The sequence below is a fragment of the Pseudophryne corroboree genome, chromosome 2 (genome assembly GCF_028390025.1).
Source record: "Pseudophryne corroboree isolate aPseCor3 chromosome 2, aPseCor3.hap2, whole genome shotgun sequence".
Classification (NCBI taxonomy): Eukaryota; Metazoa; Chordata; class Amphibia; order Anura; family Myobatrachidae; genus Pseudophryne; species Pseudophryne corroboree.
The window spans coordinates 644234423-644254250 of record NC_086445.1 but is presented as its reverse complement, the minus strand read 5'-3'; the positions used below and the strand labels follow the sequence as shown (position 1 = coordinate 644254250).

Sequence of the window (19828 nt, the reverse complement as noted above, 5' to 3'; positions counted from 1 at the left end):
TATACCGCTGACCGCAAAGTTCCCACCATTGGATATAACTTTCCCCCAGTGGAGTCTAACCTTAACACCCCGTTCCTTGCAGCATACACCTAACCTCCCCCACCACCCACACAACCTAACCCTAACCCCCACCCCCGGGTGGCCCATAAACTTGACCTCTCCCCGCAAACCCAACTTCTATACTTATGGTCAGGATGCCGTCTCTCGGGATTCCAGCATTGGTCTCCTGACCCTGTCGGGATTTCGGCGTTGCCATTCTGATAGGTGTTGGGATTCCGGGATCCCAACAGCTGGCATCTTAGCCGCATCCCCCACTAACAGATTCCTATAGTTTTCTTATGGCCACCGACTAACTTATTTTTTATTTTTGAGTGGTTCAGGATCTTTTTTTTTTTGGACACTAGTTACCATGCGGCTCCTAAAAGATGTCCATGAATTAGCATTTGGAATTGAATAGCACAATTTGTTCTGATATTATTGGGATAGTTAAGCAATTAAAGATTATTAACGCGGGAACACACATCACAGAACTCACAGCTGATTGTTTTTAGCTCATAGGGGAAGATGTATCAAACATTTGGAAAGAGATAGGGTGGGTATACACAAATGATATCAGCCTGATTTGTTGTTTCCAGGTAAATCGTAACAACAAACCAGGCATATTGTTAAGTGTGTATGCCGACTGCACGTTCCCGCGAGTTGCATGTGATATCTTCCGGTTTGCCGTGCAGCAAGACCAACCAGAAGACATATTGTACGATGCCATGCTGCACATCCTACATTGCGCCTCCGTCCTCTGCACTGTGCAAGTCTGTACGCACTGCAAGGTAGAGGGTTCCGTCGGACTGGCCGGCTACACATAAAGTAGTTCTAATGTGTGCCCAGCCATAAAGTGGAGAGAGATAAAGTACCAACCAGTAAGCTCCAAACTGTCATTTTTCAAATACTGGGGAGAAGATGTATCAAACCCTGGAGAGAGAGAAAGTAGATAGAGATAAAGTACCAAACATTCAGATTCTAATTGCCATTTTACAAACTGCGTTTCAAAAATTACAGTTAAAAGCTGATTGATTGATTGATTGATTGATTGATTGATTGATTAACTGATTATCTCTCTCCAAGGTTTGATATATCTCCCCCATAGCCTGTAAAATGACAGATAGAAGCTGATTGGTTGGCACTTTATCTCTCTCCACTTTCTCCCTCTAGGGTCAGAATTGCCATAGGGGTGGACTTCAGGCGAGAATGTCTGTTTTTTTAAAGCGGCAATCATTTACAAGGCAGAATCAGGTTGGTGTTGTCTTGTAAATGATGCTGCTTTAAAAAATATGGGCATTCTCGCCCAAAGTCTCACCCTATTACATTTACCTCCAAGGCTTGATACACATCCCCCTTTAATCTTTCATAATTACAGCTTTTTACAAATAATTAATTGTATGTACCTCCTGTCTCCATCGTGTAAGGATGTCTCAGTTACCTGACATGATAAAGACCCATTTAGGGTCAAAACGTCGACTTCTTATGAATTTGTGATGACTTAATAAAGACTTTAATGGATATGAAACTCTGGTGAGTGCCCTCTATCGGTCTGAATGACCCTGTTGGACTTAATTGTGGAACATGAACTGTTATCCTTGTGGAGCACCCCACTGATGATGCAACTTCGATGTGAGTGCAGATTGCCATCTACTCTCTCTCTCTCTCTCTCTCTCTATATATTTCTTAAGTTGCTGGATGCGCTATGTACAGTACATTAAGAGTTAATTTTCTGCATGTGTTTTAGGACACATGGAACACATCATGGAAGCAAAGTTCACAGTAGAGAATCAGGGACAGAATGTTTGTTATACCCAGGAGGAGACAACAAATATTCCTCCAAAGGGAAGCCACCTTAAGGCAGGCCCACCAAATGCACACCCTAAACCTAGGGTTGCCACCTCATGCATCATCGATTCCTGGGGATCCCCCCCCCCCCCCCCCCCAATCCCAAATGCCCCCCCCTTTCCCCCAACACAAAGCAATGTTCATGTGAATAAAATGATGTACCATATTTATACAATAGAAAATATATTACTATTAATATTTTAATAGTGTGTCTCAGTGTCATTTACACACACACACACACACACACACACACACACACACGTGTAACAGGAAACTAGTGAGATACAATGGACCGCATATGTGACCGGTCCCAGTCTGCAAAATATGGTAAATACGTGCCTTTACCTGTGTTCTTAGCTTCCCTCTTAACTACTGAATTAATCAGACACTTGTACGGGGGAATTACATCAAGTGAAAGGGATCATATTCTGGGGTTCTATATATGATAATCATGCATTGGAATCTGTGTACCAGTATGTTATCATTTAATCTTTAGAATATATTGAACTAGCCAACTGATATGTAGAGAACACAGAATAAATTATTACATTTATTATCAAATTATTTACAAGGAGTGACACTATATGGTTAACCATGCCATCAAGCTATTATCACACAGAAACCATTATCAATACAGGGAGGGAAAGAAAGAGGGAAGAGATGTCACACAAAAAACAACACAGAGCAAATGTAACAAGTTGAGGCTATGCAGGCATTGTAAAAGTACATGTCCCAGAATGCCCTTCCATTCTTTCAGTCTCTGTTTGGCTAGGCATGCTGGGATTTGTACATTAGCAGGACCATGCCACTGTGTATGTACTTTGATTAGAGACATGAGCTGCACATAAGGTACCTGCTGCTCTCGAAACGCCAGACTCCATCCTCACTCTGCATATACACATGGTCCTCCCAGCAGGCTGCTTCCCTTCATTTCCGTGACATTTCACGGGCGTCCGCGTCCCCTATGTGCGCGCCACACGCACCACCACCGGCGCCGCCCCTAGCAGTCCCAATGGTTTGTGGGCTGGTGGAGGCGGAGTCCCCTTATTCCGGGAGAATCACAGAATCCGGGAGAGGGGAAAAGCCTCCTGGAGAGTTGCCACCAAATCCTGGAGAATCCAGGAAATCCGGGAGAGGTGGCAACCCTACCTACACCACAATTTCAGCTTCATCAAGGGGGGGAGGCGCCGGTCAGCATGCTGGGCGGCCTTGCCCAGCGATGGGCGGCCCTCAGCATGCGATCCAAAGGATAGCAAATTCTGCTCATTAGCAGAATTTGCTATCCTTACTGAATTAGCTCCATAATGACAAGAAAAAAAAGAGGTGCAATGAGGTCGCTAGATGACTAACCTAAGCGACACAAGTGTGCGGCACAAACACCTGGCCCATCTCAGAGTGGCACTGCAGTGTCACACATGATGGCAGTTTTAAAAACTAGTCCCCAGAAAGCACATGATGCAAATTAAAAAAAAAGAGGTGCAAGATGGAATTGTCCATGGGCCCTCCCTCCCACCCTTATGTTGTATAAACAGGATATCAGCGACAGGGTCTGCCACACGACTGTGGCTGAAACTATTGCTTTGTTTGGGTCCCCACCAAAAAAGAAGCAATTGATCTTTCCTTGCACAAACTGGCTCTACAGTGGCAAGATGTCGTCCTCATCCTCAGATCCCCCCCCCCCTTCAGTGTTTACATCCTCATCCTCACAGAGAAATAATATTCAAACAAAACCACATAATTTAGGTGTCAGTGGACTGCTTACGCTATTACCCAAAGTTTCTGAACTTGACAATGACTTATGATGAATGCGCTGCAGGTGACGTATAATGGAGGATGTTCCTAGGTGATTAACGTCCTTACCCCTACTTATTATGGATTTACAAAGACAACACATGGCTTGACACCTGTTGTCCGGATTTGTGGAGAAATAATTCCACACTGAAGAGGTTGCTTTTTTGGTATTTTGCCCAGGCATGACACAACAACTGTCTCCACTGGTGCCTTATTCAAACAAACCACATCACCATCAGAATCATCGTCGTCAACTTCCTCCGCAGCGCCAGCTACACCCATATCCTCCTTATCCTGGTGTAGTTCTACAGTGACATCCTCAATCTCAGCAACTGGATTGGCGGTGCTCCTCCCAGCACTTGCAGGGGCCATGCAAATGATGGTAGGAGCCTCCTCTTCCCATACAGTGTTGTGAAGGTCAGGCATAGATATCGTAACTGCAGACAGTGCCAGCACTCCTGTATTTTAACAACACCCCTGTAATTTTACAGCATACAAGACAGGGCCAGTATACATTGTTTTTCACTGCTCCCTAGCATAATTACAGCATACAAGACAGGGCCAGTGTAACATAGCATACAATCAGAATCATCTTTATTGCCAAGTATATCAGTATATAATACACAAGGAAATTGTTTCCGATAACCACAGCTCTCAGACAGAAAAAAGAAAAGAGAAAAAGAAAACAACAACGTTACATAAACATAGAGAAGGGAACATAATGGATGCTTGAATACATGGTTCAAGTGCGACAATTAATAGACTAAGCAAGTGTCGAGTTGAAAAAGATAGTCGCTTGGGGAAAGAAACTGTTCCTGTGTCTAGCAGTTCTCACGAGTGGCAGGCTGTACCGTCTTCCAGATGGCAGCTGCCGGAACAGGTCATGAGCGGGGTGGGAGTGGTCAATGATGATCCTTTCCGCCCAGATTGAGCTTCCTTAGTTGGAGTAGAAAGTAGTCTTTGTTGGTCTTTTCCCGCAATGCTCTCTATGTTAGTCTTCCATCTCAGATCCTTGGCGATCGTGAGCCTAAAAATCTGAAGGATACTAGTACAGCTACTGTGCAGTCCGCAATTGTGAGGTGGGAAAGTGTAGGGGGAAGCTTCCTAAAATCAATGATCATCTCAACCATTTTCCATGTATTTAGCTGAAGTTTGTTTGTACCGCACCAGGTAGTTAGCCGCTCAACCTCCCTTTTATAATTGGACTCCTCTCCGTCCGTAATAAGTCCAATCAGCGTGTTGTCCTCCACAAATTTAAGGCGTTTCACGGAGGAGTCTCCGGAAGTGCAGTCGTTGGTGTAGAGAGAGAAGAGGAAGCAAGAAAGAACACACTCCTGGGGAGCACCAGAGCTAGGTGTCCTGACGCCGGAGATGAATTTCCCCATCCTGACTCGCTGCTCTCTATCCGTCAGGAAGTTTACCACCCAGGAGCATAGTATTTCTGGTACTCCTGAGCTGCGCATTTTCATTTGCAGCAGACCAGGGATGAAAATGTTGAATGCGGAGCTGAAGTCCACGAACAGGACCCTCTCATAGCCTCCTGGTGAATCCAAATGTTGCATAATGTAGTGCAGGCCCAGATTCACTGCATCCTCAGACGATCTATTTGCCCTGTAGGCGAACTGCAGGAGGGAGCCTACTGTGGACTTTAAGTGAGTCAATACCAGATGCTCCACTGTCTTCATCAAGACAGACCCAGTGTACATTGAGTTTCACTGCACCCTAGAATTATTACAGCATACAAGACAGGGCCAGTGTACATTGATTTTCACTGCACCCCTGAAATTTTACAACATACAGGGCCTGTGTAATGTTATTTGAACAGCAACACCCCTATATTTTACAGCATACAAGAGCAGTGTGCTCTTAATTTTTAACAACTGCACCTCTGAATTTTGACAACATACAGGGCCAGCAGCATCCCTATATTTTACAGCATACAGCAGTGTGCTTTTAATTTTTAACAACTGCACCTCTGAATTTTTACAACATACAGGGCCAGTGTAATGTTATTTGAACAGCAACACCCAAATATTTTACAGCATACAAGAGCAGTGTGCTTTTAATTTTTAACAACTGCACCTCTTCATTTTTACAACATACAGGGCCATTAGCACCCCTATATTTTACAGCATACAGCAGTGTGCTTTTAATTTTTAACAACTGCACCCCTGAATTTTTACAACATACAGGGCCAGCAGCACCCCGATATTTTACAGCATACAGGAGCAGTGTGCTTTTAATTTTTAACAACTGCACCTCTGAATTTTTCAACATACAGGGCCATTAGCACACCTACATTTTACAGCATACAGCAGTGTGCTTTTAATTTTTAACTGAACCCCTGAATTTTTACAACATACAGGGCCAGCAGCACCCCTGTATTTTAAAGCATACAGGGCCAGTGTAATGTTATGTGAACAGCAACACCTCTATATTTTACAGCATACAGCAATGTGCTTTTAATTTTCAACTGCACCCCTGAATTTTTACAACAGGGCCAGCAGCACCCCAATATTATACAGCATACAGGAGCAGTGTTTTTAACTTTTACCAACTGCACCCCTGAATTTTTACAACATACAGGGCCAGTAGCACACCTATATTTTCCAGCACACAGGACAGTGCTCCTGCACCCTGTACAACACATTGACAGCCAGGACGGCAACACCCATGTACAGCTGCAGCACATGAAACACCAGTGACAGCCAGGACAGCACCCCTAACACAGCACAGGTACACCACAGTGACTGCAGCAGCACACCAACAGAGCACACACTAACCCCACGCCACCACCCACAGAGAGACAGAGGTCTGTCTCCCTCACTCTCCAAGTCCGGAGTGAAAATGGCGGAGACGCATGGCTGTTTATATGGAATCCAAAACCTGCGAGATTCCGACAGCGAGATGATGACGTTTTGCCTCGTTCTGGTTTCCGAGTCTGGCAGGTAGTCCCGAGTCAGACTCGGATCCGGGCTTGGAGCATGAAGTTCGGGAGGGTTTGGTTCTCAGGAACCCGAACCCGTTCATCTCTAGTAAATATGGAGATTTTTGTTACAGGGGATCAGATGTATTAAGCCTTGGAGAGTGATAAAGTAGAGAGAGATAAAGTACCAGTCAGTCAACTACTGTCATTTTTCAGACACAACCTGAAACATAGAAGTTATAGAAACATCGGGAAATTTCACCTGAAGCTTCATCGGTGGTAATTGAATACCGCCCTCAAGTATGTTTTGGAATACTCGAATAAGCACAGTTGGAAAGAATTAGAGAAAATCTCTGAAAACTGTCATTTTAAAAACTGGTAATTTGCAAACATTGTTTCACCTCTGTCGGTCTTCCTCGACTGAGCCAAAAAACAGCTGTGAGGAATCTTTGGTCACATAGACCCTGAAATTTTTATTTCGTATGTTTGCCAGAGGGACTTACAGTTGCTTGGTGGGTTTGGCCATTTCAGCAGGTAAATTATCTATGGGGGTGATTCAGACCTCATCGCTGGGCTGTTTAATTTTTTGTGCTGCGTTCAAAAAGTCGCCGCCCAAGGACAGTGTATATTCGCTGTGCAAGTGTGCCATCGCATGTGTACGCCGAGCTGCAAATAATTCCTCAGTCAGCGGACAACTGCAAATCCATTTGCACCACACTCACCATTGAATGATTTTACCACTGTGTGCAGTCTCTGTGCAGCCCAGGACTTACTCCTACAGTGCGATGAGAACTGGCTGATCGGGGCCGGAGCTGACGTCACACACCCTCCCTGAAAACTTGGGAACACCTGCGTTTTCCCTGACACTCCCTGAAAACGGTCAGTTACCACCCACAAACGCCCTCTTCCTTTCAATTAGCATGCGAATGGCTGTGCAATTGAAATTTTTGCACCAGCCTGTCGCTGTTCGCCGATACCGGTTGTTGTTTGCCGGCGTGCATGCGCATTGCAGTGCATACGCATGCGCAGTCTATTGATGTTCGCCCAATGTGTGAAAATGCACAGCAGCGATCAGGTCTGAATCGGGCCTTAAGACCTCTGCTTTGTCCACACTGATCTTGAGATTGGAAATCTCCTTATATTCTTGCAGAACTTGCAGGGAATTTGGATAGTGATGTGCAAATTAGCAATAGTAAAGCATTGTTTGCATATACAGGTTGAGTATCCCAAATCCAAATATTCCGAAATACAGAATATTCCGAAATACGGAATTTTCTGAGTGAGAGTGAGATAGTGAAACCTTTGTTTTCTGATAGCTCAATATACACAAACTTTGTTTAATACACAAAATTATTCAAAATATTGTATTAAATGACCTTCAGGCTGTGTGTATAAGGGGGGTAATTCCAAGTTGATCGCAGCAGCAATTTTGTTAGCAATTGGGCACAACCATGGGGGTCATTCCGAGTTGTTCGCTCGCAAGCGGATTTTAGCAGATTTGCTCATGCTAAGCCGCCGCCTACTGGGAGTGAATCTTAGCATCTTAAAATTGCGAACGATGTATTCGCAATATTGCGATTACACACCTCGTAGCAGTTTCTGAGTAGCTTCAGACTTACTCGGCATCTGCGATCATTTCATTGCTTGTCGTTCCTGGTTTGACGTCACAAACACACCCAGCGTTCGCCCAGACACTCCCCCGTTTCTCCGGCCACTCCTGCGTTTTTTCCGGAAACGGTAGCGTTTTTCCCCACACGCCCATAAAACGTCCTGTTTCCGCCCAGTAACACCCATTTCCTGTCAATCACATTACGATCGCCAGAACGATGAAAAAGCCGTGAGTAAAAATCCTAACTGCATAGCAAATTTACTTGGCGCAGTCGCAGTGCGGACATTGCGCATGCGCATTAAGCGGAAAATCGCTGCGATGCGAAGATTTTTACCGAGCGAACAACTCGGAATGACCCCCCATGTGCACTGCAGGGGGGGGCAGATATAACATGTGCAAAGAGAGATAGATTTGGGTGTGGTGAGTTCAATCTGCAATCTAAATTGCAGTGTAAAAATAAAGCAGCCAGTATTTACCCTGCACAGAAACAAAATAACCCACCCAAATCTAACTCTCTCTGCAAATGTTATATCTGCCCCCCCCCCCCTGCAGTGCAAATGGTTTTGCCCAACTGCTAAAAAATATCCTGCTGCGATCAACTTGGAATTACCCCCAAGGTGTATATGAAACATAAATGAATTGTGTGAATGTACACACACTTTGTTTAATGCAGTTATTAAACTTATTGGCTAAAATTACCTTCAGGCTGTGTGTATAAGGTGTATATGAAACATAAATGCATTCTGTGCTTAGACCTGGGTCCCATCACCATGATATCTCATTATGGTATGTTATTATTCCAAAATACATAAAAATCCAATATCCAAAATACTTCTGGTCCCAAGCATTTTGGATATGGGAGACTCAACCTGTAACACTACTAGTGCTCTTGCAAGCCAGCTTTGCTTCCAACAAGGGGGGTCATTCCGAGTTGTTCGCTCGCAAGCTGCTTTTAGCAGCTTTGCACACGCTAAGCCGCCGCCTACTGGGAGTGAATCTTAGCTTATCAAAATTGCGAACGAAAGATTCGCAATATTGCGATAAGACATCTCTGTGCAGTTTCTGAGTAACTCGAGACTTACTCGGCATCTGCGATCAGTTCAGTGCTTGTCGTTCCTGGTTTGACGTCACAAACACACCCAGCGTTCGCCCAGACACTCCTCCGTTTCTCCAGCCACTCCCGCGTTTTTCCCAGAAACGGTAGCGTTTTTTCGCACACACCCATAAAACGGCCAGTTTCCGCCCAGAAACACCCACTTCCTGTCAATCACACTCCGATCACCAGAACGAAGAAAAAACCGTGAGTAAAATTCCTAACTGCATAACAAATTTACTTGGCGCAGTCGCAGTGCGGACATTGCGCATGCGCACTAAGCGGAAAATCGCTGCGATGCGAAGAAATTTACAGAGCGAACAACTCGGAATGACCCCCAATGTTTGGGTTGTTTCTGGTACTGGATGCAAGGGACTCCATAACCAAAGCAAAAAGTAGGGGAGACAGGAGGCAGTTCCATTTTTTTATCTGAAACAAGGACGAAGAGAAAGTGTTAGAGACTACTGAGGCCATAGGTTTGTGATAAAGGTCCATACTTCCTTGACAAAATGCACACCTGATTAAAATGTTGCATTTGACTTGCTTATTAAAAAGCCATGATGTAGGCTACATCTACTTTATTACCAGGGTTACTTTATTTTTTAAACAGAAAACACTCATGGCACAAGGAGCTTACTCTGCCCATAAAACCCATCATGTCCTTCTCTTTAACCTTCAAATTCAGTAAAACAGTATGATCATATTCCCACCATACAGATGTGCCCACATACATCTAGCCTCCTGGCAAGTTAAACAGCTCTTCTAGTCATGCCATTCCGTGGCGTGACTTGGTAGCGCCCAGAATCTTTTTGTGCAACTTTTTCTGCAAAATGATGCGAATAAGATGCACAAGCAGCTTTTTCTTATTACAATTATATGCGGCATGTCTATATTCTGTGCGCGGCCGCGTCTGTATCTGCGAATTAAATGCTATGCTACAATGTTTTCCTAGAAAACACTGTAACATAGCAATCCAAAATGCAGATATAAGCGCGGTCGCATACAGAATATGGGCATGCTGCATATAATTTTAATCAGCAGAGTGTGCTTGTGCGTCTTATTTACATAGCATTTCGAATAAGACAAGTTTTCAGCAAAAAAAGATGCCTGATGCTAAGGGAGTTGCACAGGAACTTTCATCTCCATGGCATATTGTGACAAGATGTATGAGGACATATCTGTAACTTTCATTGCAAATGCACCACAATTCAAAATTTCATACCTCCCTAAGTAAGTACTGGCTTTTTCACGATAAAACCGTGACACATACTCAGAAACGTAAAAGGACAGAGTATACAATTTAGCTGACACACCACCATGTGACTACATCATGTTTCCTTTGTCTAGTTGTAATGTGCAGCATATATCCTCAGCAACCAATATAAATCAGTCAAGGATTACAACTCTGAACAAATAGTGTCTTGTGTGCAACACATAAACAAGTCTCCATTACTTGATCTGAAAAATATGCTATACATATAGTAAAGGAGAGCAGTGTATTCATTCATTCACTTGGAAAGGGTTAGCTACCCTTTAGTGCAGATACTGCAGGCTTTGCCATGGTGGTTTTGCTTTGGTTACTATGGAGACGAGAGGCAGGCAGCACTAGCTCTGTTTCCATAGCAATTTCATCTAATTCATAGTCATCAGAGAGACAACCATCTCAGAAGCAATCCTAAAGGTGACAATCTCTGTTATTGCACCAGCCCTTAAAGCGTAAGCATTGGTTTCAGTTATACATTATATCAACATGTGTAAAAGATGCAGACAGTAGATATTATAATACTATGATGTATCACTGTATGGCTGCTTACTGTACGAAGGCTGACAAATTCCATAATGGTGCAGTATGGTAGTGTGGGACCCAGTAAACGATGCAGATACAGCAAGTAATGTTTTTAGAATGTGATATGCAGCAGACATGATAACGTGTGCAGAATGATGACTGTGTAGAACAGCAGGCTTAGTGTATGCCTCACATCCTGTCTGCATAACAAGCAGTCCAGCTGCATAGTGCTCCCTCCCACTACAGCTCTCCCTCTGTCCTCTCCTTCCACTGCTATCACTCTCTTTCTATATTACATCTTCCTAAAACTCTGCTAAATATAAAATAACACTGTAATAGTGTTATATTGTATGCAGTTATGTATGTCACATGCAGCATCTGCGAGGTGGAAAGAGTGGTACTACAGTACACTGATAAGAAAAATCATGGATAATTGAATACAAAATACTTGTGGTCTGAACGGAACAAAAGGTTTGCATTATATGCATGTGTTGGTAAATAATAAATACAAAAATAATAATAAAAATATTTAAATGAATTAGATACCCAAGGTCAGGGAGTACCATGTGTAAACTGAAGAGCCAGCAAGTGAGATCATGGCTCTATCACTAGAAAGCGTTCATGCTTTGGTGTCGCTGCTCTGACAAAGAGCTTGAGGCAAGGGCATTTACAGAACCCTTACCTGCTGTGCTAAGCACATTAAAGCATTTACAACACACAAATTCATTTTTCTACATTGTTTTGTTTTAATTTTTTAAATAATATGTAACAGAGCTAGGGGAGGTTTCTGACTTTTCACTGTTTCTACTTATATCTGCAATACTTAACTGCTATCTGCTGAATATTCTATGAAAAATGAAAAAGCAATATTTAAAAACTTTCCAACAAGCAATGGGGCATTTCCCATTGAGAAATCTCGGCATAAAGTTTTATTTTCCAATAGATAGCAGGAACGTGCTGTGAGGTAAATGGCTGAGGAGACAGTGGCTACTACCAGAGCCAGATTTACATGCAATATATAAGCCCAAGGGCATTATACACATGTGCAGCAGTATAAACTGCTGGAAATTTGGTGAGTTTTGATCCGAGATGTGTGGAAAAGATAAGCAGGTGAGGCGGGAACGGTATGAAATACCTCCAATCAAAATACAGACGTTCAAAATCCCGACACCAATTGACCAATGGTCAAAATCCCGACAAGGTCAAAATACTGACACGGACAAAATACCGACATTTAAAATACCGACAAGGTCAAAATACCGACATGTAAAATGCCGACAGGTCAAAATACCGACATGCATTTTTTTGATGTTTTTTTGTGTGTATGTCGACATAAATCAACATGGACACCATATAAAGTGTACCGCGTCCCCTCGCATGGCTCGCTGCGCTCGCCATGCTTCGGGCACGGTGCCTCGCTGCGCTCGGCACACTATTATATTCCCCCTCCAGGTCCACTGGGATGGTAAAGTATGAACAAGTCGGTTTCAATGAAAAAAATCATGAAAAACTCATGTCGGTATTTTGACCTGTCGGCATTTTACATGTTGGTATTTTTACCTTGTCGGTATTTTAAATGTCGGTATTTTGTCCGTGTCGGTATTTTGACCTTGTCGGGATTTTGACCATCGGTCAATTGGTGTCGGGATTTTGAACGTCGGTATTTTGATTGGAGGTAAACTGACTGCATCCCGGTGAGGCACTACCTCTCCTGCCATAGACTTTTTAGTCCAGAGCTTTGACTATAAAAATTATTAGAATAATACAAAGTAGATATTTCTAATATATTCTTTGCATTTCTCATATACTTTATATAGTCAGAACTCTGGTGTATACGTTAGTATGACAGGAAAGACTTTGCCTCACCTCACTGCACGTCACTGGTAGAGAGGCACAAAAAGTGTCCTTCAGACTGTAACCTCCATGAACATTCTCATTACTTAAATTCTCCTGCACACCAGCTACAGTCTACACATCTTCCTTGGGCTCTCTGCCCCCGGACTACACTCCTTCCATGTTTTGGTTTCTTCAGATGACCTGAACTCGTCATCTGCGCTCTCGCTAATAGGGACAGGGATCAGCTTATGCTGAATATCTCCATTGATCCCTTTGCATCTGCAGCTGTGTTGAGAGTTGTAGTGCATTTATGTACTTGGACTGTACTGCTTTACTGTGTACTGTTTTATTGTTTTGTCCTCTGTGCGGCACTGCGGACCACTTTATTTTGAAAGTAAAAAAGGTATATTCTACTAGGTTTGTTTTCAATTAAAAACCTTTTACAATACACGTATCTACCAAAACTTGGATTCAGGTATACGGAAGGCATGAGCAGAAATGGGGACATGGCATTCTCCAATATATTATCCCTACGCCTGAAGACGACCTATATCTCATCTAGACAATGATCAACCTACCCAATCTCCACTTTTAGATCACATTTTTCATATGGATTACATTTTTACCAATATCACTTTTCTCTCCTAACAGTCAGCACTAAGCTTTACAAATGAGGGATGCAGTTATTTTGTTGCAGTGACAAACATTGGTATCCTTTCAGCAGAGTAGAAGTGTACACTGGCACATTTCCATGACCACATATTATGCTTTTATGCTTTGTAACAGCTTTTATTTGTGTTTAATTGTATAAAACATTTAACTTATTACATTATGCGTAGAGTGCTCCTTCTTTTAGTGCTACCACAAAAAAGGTGTTGCAGATGTGTAAACCCTCAACCTAGGAAACAAAGTGTAACCGAATGCGCCTGCTGCATGCGCCAATCGAACATAGACTGGTTTTGAGTCTCACAGGACCTGGCCAATAGGGGATTCCCTCTTTACGTCAGTAACCACCTGTTTACTGACTCCACCCACTCCCTACCACCGTTCCTGAAACCGTTTTTCGCTCAGGCTCCTACCATCGGCACCTGCTTGCTGCTGTGTATGCGTGGATACGCTGTTGCGACATTTCCTGACTAGCGTCGATTGTACCCCCTTGTCACTGACCATTGACCAGGCCCTGCATTGTAGCAGGCAGAGGGAGATGCTGGGCTCAAACCATAATAGGCAGAGTACGGTACAGCGTGTGTAGCATTTATGTTAGTCGCAAGATGAAAGGCATCATCATAAAGGTAAGATGTTTATTGCTCAAATAGTCTTAAAAAAAGTCTTCACCTTTTGCAAGGGGGATACAGCATACAGATGTGAACGATAGTTCAACCTTCTTGATGTCACAGAAAGTATACACAACTCAGGGCTCAAAGCCCTCCTTTCTATCTCACTCCAACACACAATACCACTGGGGGTAGTTACGACCTATTGTTTTTACCCAATCAAGTTAAGTGCATGTGCCGGTCATGTGCACATTTAAATTGTCCCCTATGGACAGAGGGGTGACTACTTCTGTGCTTAAGGCTGCCTGAGCCCAGGTACCAGCTCCTCTAGGGTGGGGTAAGGTCCCATCCAAAACCATCTTCCAGGAATCTGCTAAGGGACCAAGCTTACCATCTCTTGCCTGAAACAGAGATCAAGAGATGGGCAACCAAGGTCCCCGAGCAGAGTCTCTCCTGGCCACAGAGAACTCCAGATTCCCCTTGGACCACCAATGAGAAAGGCAAGTACATTTTATCTTTAAAATAATTTTTTAAATACGCTGTACATATACTTTGTGCCTGGTGTCCTGCACTAGGCTTTAACCACCACAGCACTGCCGCTTGGGACCTGCGAGCCCAGCTCAGTGCTGCACATACATTTAAACACATACATTTTTATTTTAAACGTTTTTACATTTGCTCTTTATACTGTGCCCAGCGCTGGGCTTCCCTAAAACAAAGCTGCAGCAGCTGATCAGTTACACTCCCATTTCCTACTGCAGTGTACTGAGGGTTAACTTCCCCCCAACGCCACTGCCCAGCAGCCCATTATATAGCCGCAGCATCCGTAGGTGATCCTGGACTGCGGTGCTTTACACAGCCCAGCTGGTGTGAGACACAGGAACTTCCGGTCCGCCGTGCACCCTGCCACTAGCCGGAGAAAGGACTTCCGGCCACCATGGAACGCAGGTGGAACGTGGAACTTCTGGTTTACTGTCCACCACAAGTCACCAGATGGGCAGGGATACCTCTGCTGACATTTGATTCTGAAGTTTTATGTACATATTGGAGTTTTGTATGTTTTTCATGTGTTTTTATCCATAATGCCTCAGGACTTTCAATTATTGACATCACTTCCTGCAGGGGGCTATAAATATTTCATCAGTGCACTCTCTATGTAGACCTTGAAAAAGATCTAGACTTTGAAACACGTTGGTGTGGAGAGTGTGGACTTTTAAAGGACCAATACAAGATTCCAAACTAAAAAATTTAAGGTATGCAGTGCCTATTGCATTGTTTGTAGTCCGGACCTACACCCTTGCTATTAAGACACCTTTATCTCAACCTGCTTTATTTGTTTTGGACTTGGAATGGACCCTTTTTGTGTTTACTTTTATATATTTTTTACGTCTTTTTGACTGATTTGGAATAAAATTCTTCTTAACTTCATTCTAATTGTGAATCTGTGGGCACATGTAAAAGAAACCATTATAAGAGGATCCCAACTGCTTTATCCGTGAGTTGGGGTACGTTTTATTGATTGGGTAATTTGCTTGTATTAATATCTACCCTTCTGGAAAGGAAACCTTTATATGTATTTTCCACTCATTTATCAAGTGAGTCTTTAGGTAAGACTGAATCATTACTTTGGTGTTAAGGAATTTTGTGTATATTACACTTTCTTCCTTTAATTTCCCACACTGAGGTGTCTAATTACCCAAACACATTGACTACACATTGTTACATATTTTATTTTAATATACATCTTCGGAGTGTTTTCGTTTAAGAGGAAGATCAACCAATGTGATCTTGACCATCATAAAAGAAACCGCTATATGAGGATCCCAACCTCTTATTCTTTCAGTTGGGTACGCTCCTGTTGGTGGTTAGTTTTAAATATCTTCCTCTGAAAGAAACCTTTATGTGCATGTATTATTATCATTTGCCAAGTGAGTTTTCGGTACGCCTTATAATCACCTACACTCTAATGGAACACAGAGATGTTACTATTACTGTTGGTCAGTTCAAATATGGCACCTAGCGCCGATGGGTCCCTTTAAAGATGGCACTGCAGCAAGGGATTTAACCCTTTCAGTGCTCTGGCCACCATTAGCCACGTGGGTTCGAGGGTCTCTGACCACACCAAGTCTGGCCTCGAAAAAATCCACTCTTAAAAACAGAAAGCTATATTTGAAGATACATCTTGTGAGTAGTCATTCTGACTTACCACACATACCAAGCTGAGTGTCATTTTGGAAAAATCGCCGTATGAATAGGAGGGACTACCATTGTGCAGCTGGTGCATTGCACCAGGGCCCGTGAGAACTAAGGGGCTCACTGCCTTATGCGCTCCCCCTCTACCTCTCCCTGTCACCCAGTGCCGTGTGGCATACTGATTTGGGTTGGGATGGAGGAGGGGGCCCAAATGATATACAGGTTGAGTATCCCTTATCCAAAATGCTTGGGACCAGAGGTATTTTGGATATGGGATTTTTCCGTATTTTGGAATAATTGCATCTGATAATGAGATATCATGGTGATGGGACCTAAGTCTAAGCACAGAATGCATTTATGTTTCATATACACCTTATACACCCAGCCTGAAGGTAATTTTAGCCAATATTTTTTTATAACTTTGTACATTAAACAAAGTGTGTATACATTCACACAATTCATTTATGTTTCATATACACCTTATACACACAGCCTGAAGGTCATTTTAGCCAATATTTTTTATAACTTTGTACATTAAACAAAGTTTGTGTACACTGAGTCATCAAAAAACAAAGGTTTCACTATCTCACTCTCACTCGAAAAAGTCCGTATTTCGGAATATTCCGTATTTCGGAATATTTGGATATGGGATACTCAACCTGTATTTGCACCTGGGCCCACCTCTCACAAGTTCCGCCACTGGCCATATGTTACTACTTTAATGAACTAAACATTTTAGTGCATAGATAATAATCTTGTTTGCTAACTACAGTAGTTAAGTTAGTACTTGTAAAAGTTATTTTTTTATATGCATATAGGACTTTAGACACATTTCACACTCCATACTGGATCAATAGACTTTTTTCCCACAAGTGCAGGAACACACATTTTATTTGTATTACCTTATTCAACTATGGATGATTTTAGAAGAAGCGTTTTCTAGACAAACTACTCTTTAGCTAGTCAATTGTTCTACTGTTGTTTATAATGTGGTACTGTGTAATGGGTGTCCAACGGAGCAATTCAATTGTTGCTCCATGTGGGTACGATTGCAGTGGGCACAATTCCTTTTCCCAGCCTCCTGAGGTGGCGAGCAGAAATGTGCAAAACTGAATTTCCCCTATGGAGTCCAATCTTTGTAATCTTTTATGTCACACAAGAACAGTTCTTGTATTATTTTATTTTTTTAATTTTGGGCATGGTTTTATTCCATTATCCTGTATCACAAAAAGCAGACTTTAGTGGTGAAAACCAACATGTTTTTGTTTTGTTTTTTTACTCCAAAATAGCTGCAGGGCACTGAAAATAACTCCTGACTGTTATCTCATTGATTAGGACATCTGACTTAAATTTTCCACTTCATTAGAACCCATTATCCTAGTGGTTCACATCATTTTCCAACATAGAAATTTGATCAATGTGCTGCACGACACATTTGCAAAGTGCATATATAAAGAATAAGCCATTTTGAGGACAATTTGAGGTGACACATCCTCATTAAAATAGCACCCTTGCCTATACCATAACATGGATCCAAACAAAACACTATTAAACCTGGGGGAAAAACACACAACAAATGCTTCTTGGTACACATTCACGTGCACATTCATACTGAAAACACAGCACATGAATTGCTGAAATGGGCTAAGGACACATTTTTAAAAGCTATTACACTTTTCATATAGGACATAAACCATTTTAAATCTTACATTTTGGAGCTAAATGATAAGTTGCTTCACCAAACTCAAGTACTATTTGTGATTATTGCAAATGCCACTGCCCCCACTTTCAGATCGCAACGGGAACTGGAAACGGGTCCTTCCCGGGTCAGGTTGCCATCCGGGGGCGGGGATGGAGCCGGCATCGGGGGCGGGGGCGTTGGCGATACTGCAAAATGACATCATCCCTGAGCCGCCTCACTCTATGCAGTCAACGGGTACCGGGTCACATCACACTGTGCCTGAATTACTGGGTCAGCAACTCAGGAAATTCGTCCATGGCTCCTTTCACACCACACAGCGACCCGTGTTGACCTGGCAATATAACAGGTCGAAATCGGGTTATTTGTGTGGTGTGAAAGGGGTACTACTCACTTATGCTGAAATAACCCACATAATACATTTCACTGAAAAAATTCCTAATATTTTATTTTTAAGTATTTTGTAAAAAAATAATAATAGGATTTTGGTTACCTACCAGTAAATCCTTTTCTCGTAGTCCGTAGAGGATGCTGGGGTCCACATTAGTACCATGGGGGTATAGATGGGTCCACCAGGAGCAATTGGCACTTTAAGAGTTTGAGAGTGTGGCCTGGCTCCTCCCTCTATGCCCCTCCTACCAGACTCAGTCTAGAAACTGTGCCCGAGGAGACGGACATCTTTGAGAGAAGGATTTTACACAGATAGTGGCGAGATTCAAACCAGCTCACACATACAAAGCACATCAAGCTAACTAGCATGAAACTTAGCAACCCCTGAAACATTACTTACCAAGTAATAATGCAGTACTCAACTAAAACGAAGTTGTACTGAACCAAATAACGATAGCAGGAAAACGAAGCGCTGAGCGGGTGCCCAGCATCCTCTACGGACTACGAGAAAAGGATTTACCGGTAGGTAACCAAAATCCTATTTTCTCTTATGTCCTAGAGGATGCTGGGGTCCACATTAGTACCATGGGGATGTACCAAAGCTCCCAGAATGAGAGGGAGAGCACAGAGGCTCCTGCAGAACTGATTGACCAAACTTCAGGTCCTCAGAGGCCAAAGTATCGAACTTGTAGAACTTTGCAAACGTGTTCGACCCAGACCAAGTTGCTGCTCGGCAAAGTTGTAACGCCGAGACACCCCAGGCAGCCGCCCAGGAAGACCCCACCTTACGAGTAGAGTGGGCCTTAACAGATGTAGGACACGGCAATCCCGCTGTAGAATACGCATGCTAGATAGTGAACCTGATCCAGCGAGAGATCGTCTGCTTAGAAGCAGGACACCCAATTTTCTTGGGATCATACAGGACAAACAGAGAGTCCGATTTTCTGTGACGAGCAGTCCTCCTCACATAGATTTTTAGAGCCCTTACAACATCTAAGGACTTTGATGAAATTGAGGAGTCAGTCGCAACTGGCACCACAATAGGTTGGTTGATATGAAATGCCGACACAAACTTCGGAAGAAACTGCTGAAGCTCAGCTCTGTCTTCATGGAAGATCAAGTATGGGCTTTTACATGACAAAGCCCCCAACTCCGACACACGTCTAGCAGAAGCTAAGGCCAACAAAGTGACAGCCTTCCACGTGAGAAACTTGACCTCAACCTCCTGTAGAGGCTCAAACCTGTCCAACTGGAGGAACTGCAACACCACTTAAAAGATCCCAAGGCGCCGTAGGCGGTACAAAGGAAGGTTGGATGTGCAGAACTCCCTTAAAAAAAGTCTGAACT

At 43.1% G+C, this 19828-nt stretch overlaps 1 protein-coding gene and 1 long non-coding RNA gene across 5 annotated transcripts in view; one reads left to right on the top strand and one right to left on the bottom strand.

Annotated features, from left to right (window-relative positions):
- The window catches only part of NAV1 (neuron navigator 1), a 468103-nt gene that overhangs the window by 410289 nt on the left and 37986 nt on the right, over positions 1-19828 (bottom strand). The gene's annotated exons all lie outside the window — the stretch shown is intronic.
- Positions 10948-19828, top strand: part of LOC135042040 (uncharacterized) — a 41607-nt gene continuing 32726 nt past the window's right edge. The window contains exon 1 of the long non-coding RNA XR_010235381.1: positions 10948-11019. This is a non-coding gene — a long non-coding RNA (uncharacterized LOC135042040). The remainder of the gene's footprint in view (positions 11020-19828) is intronic.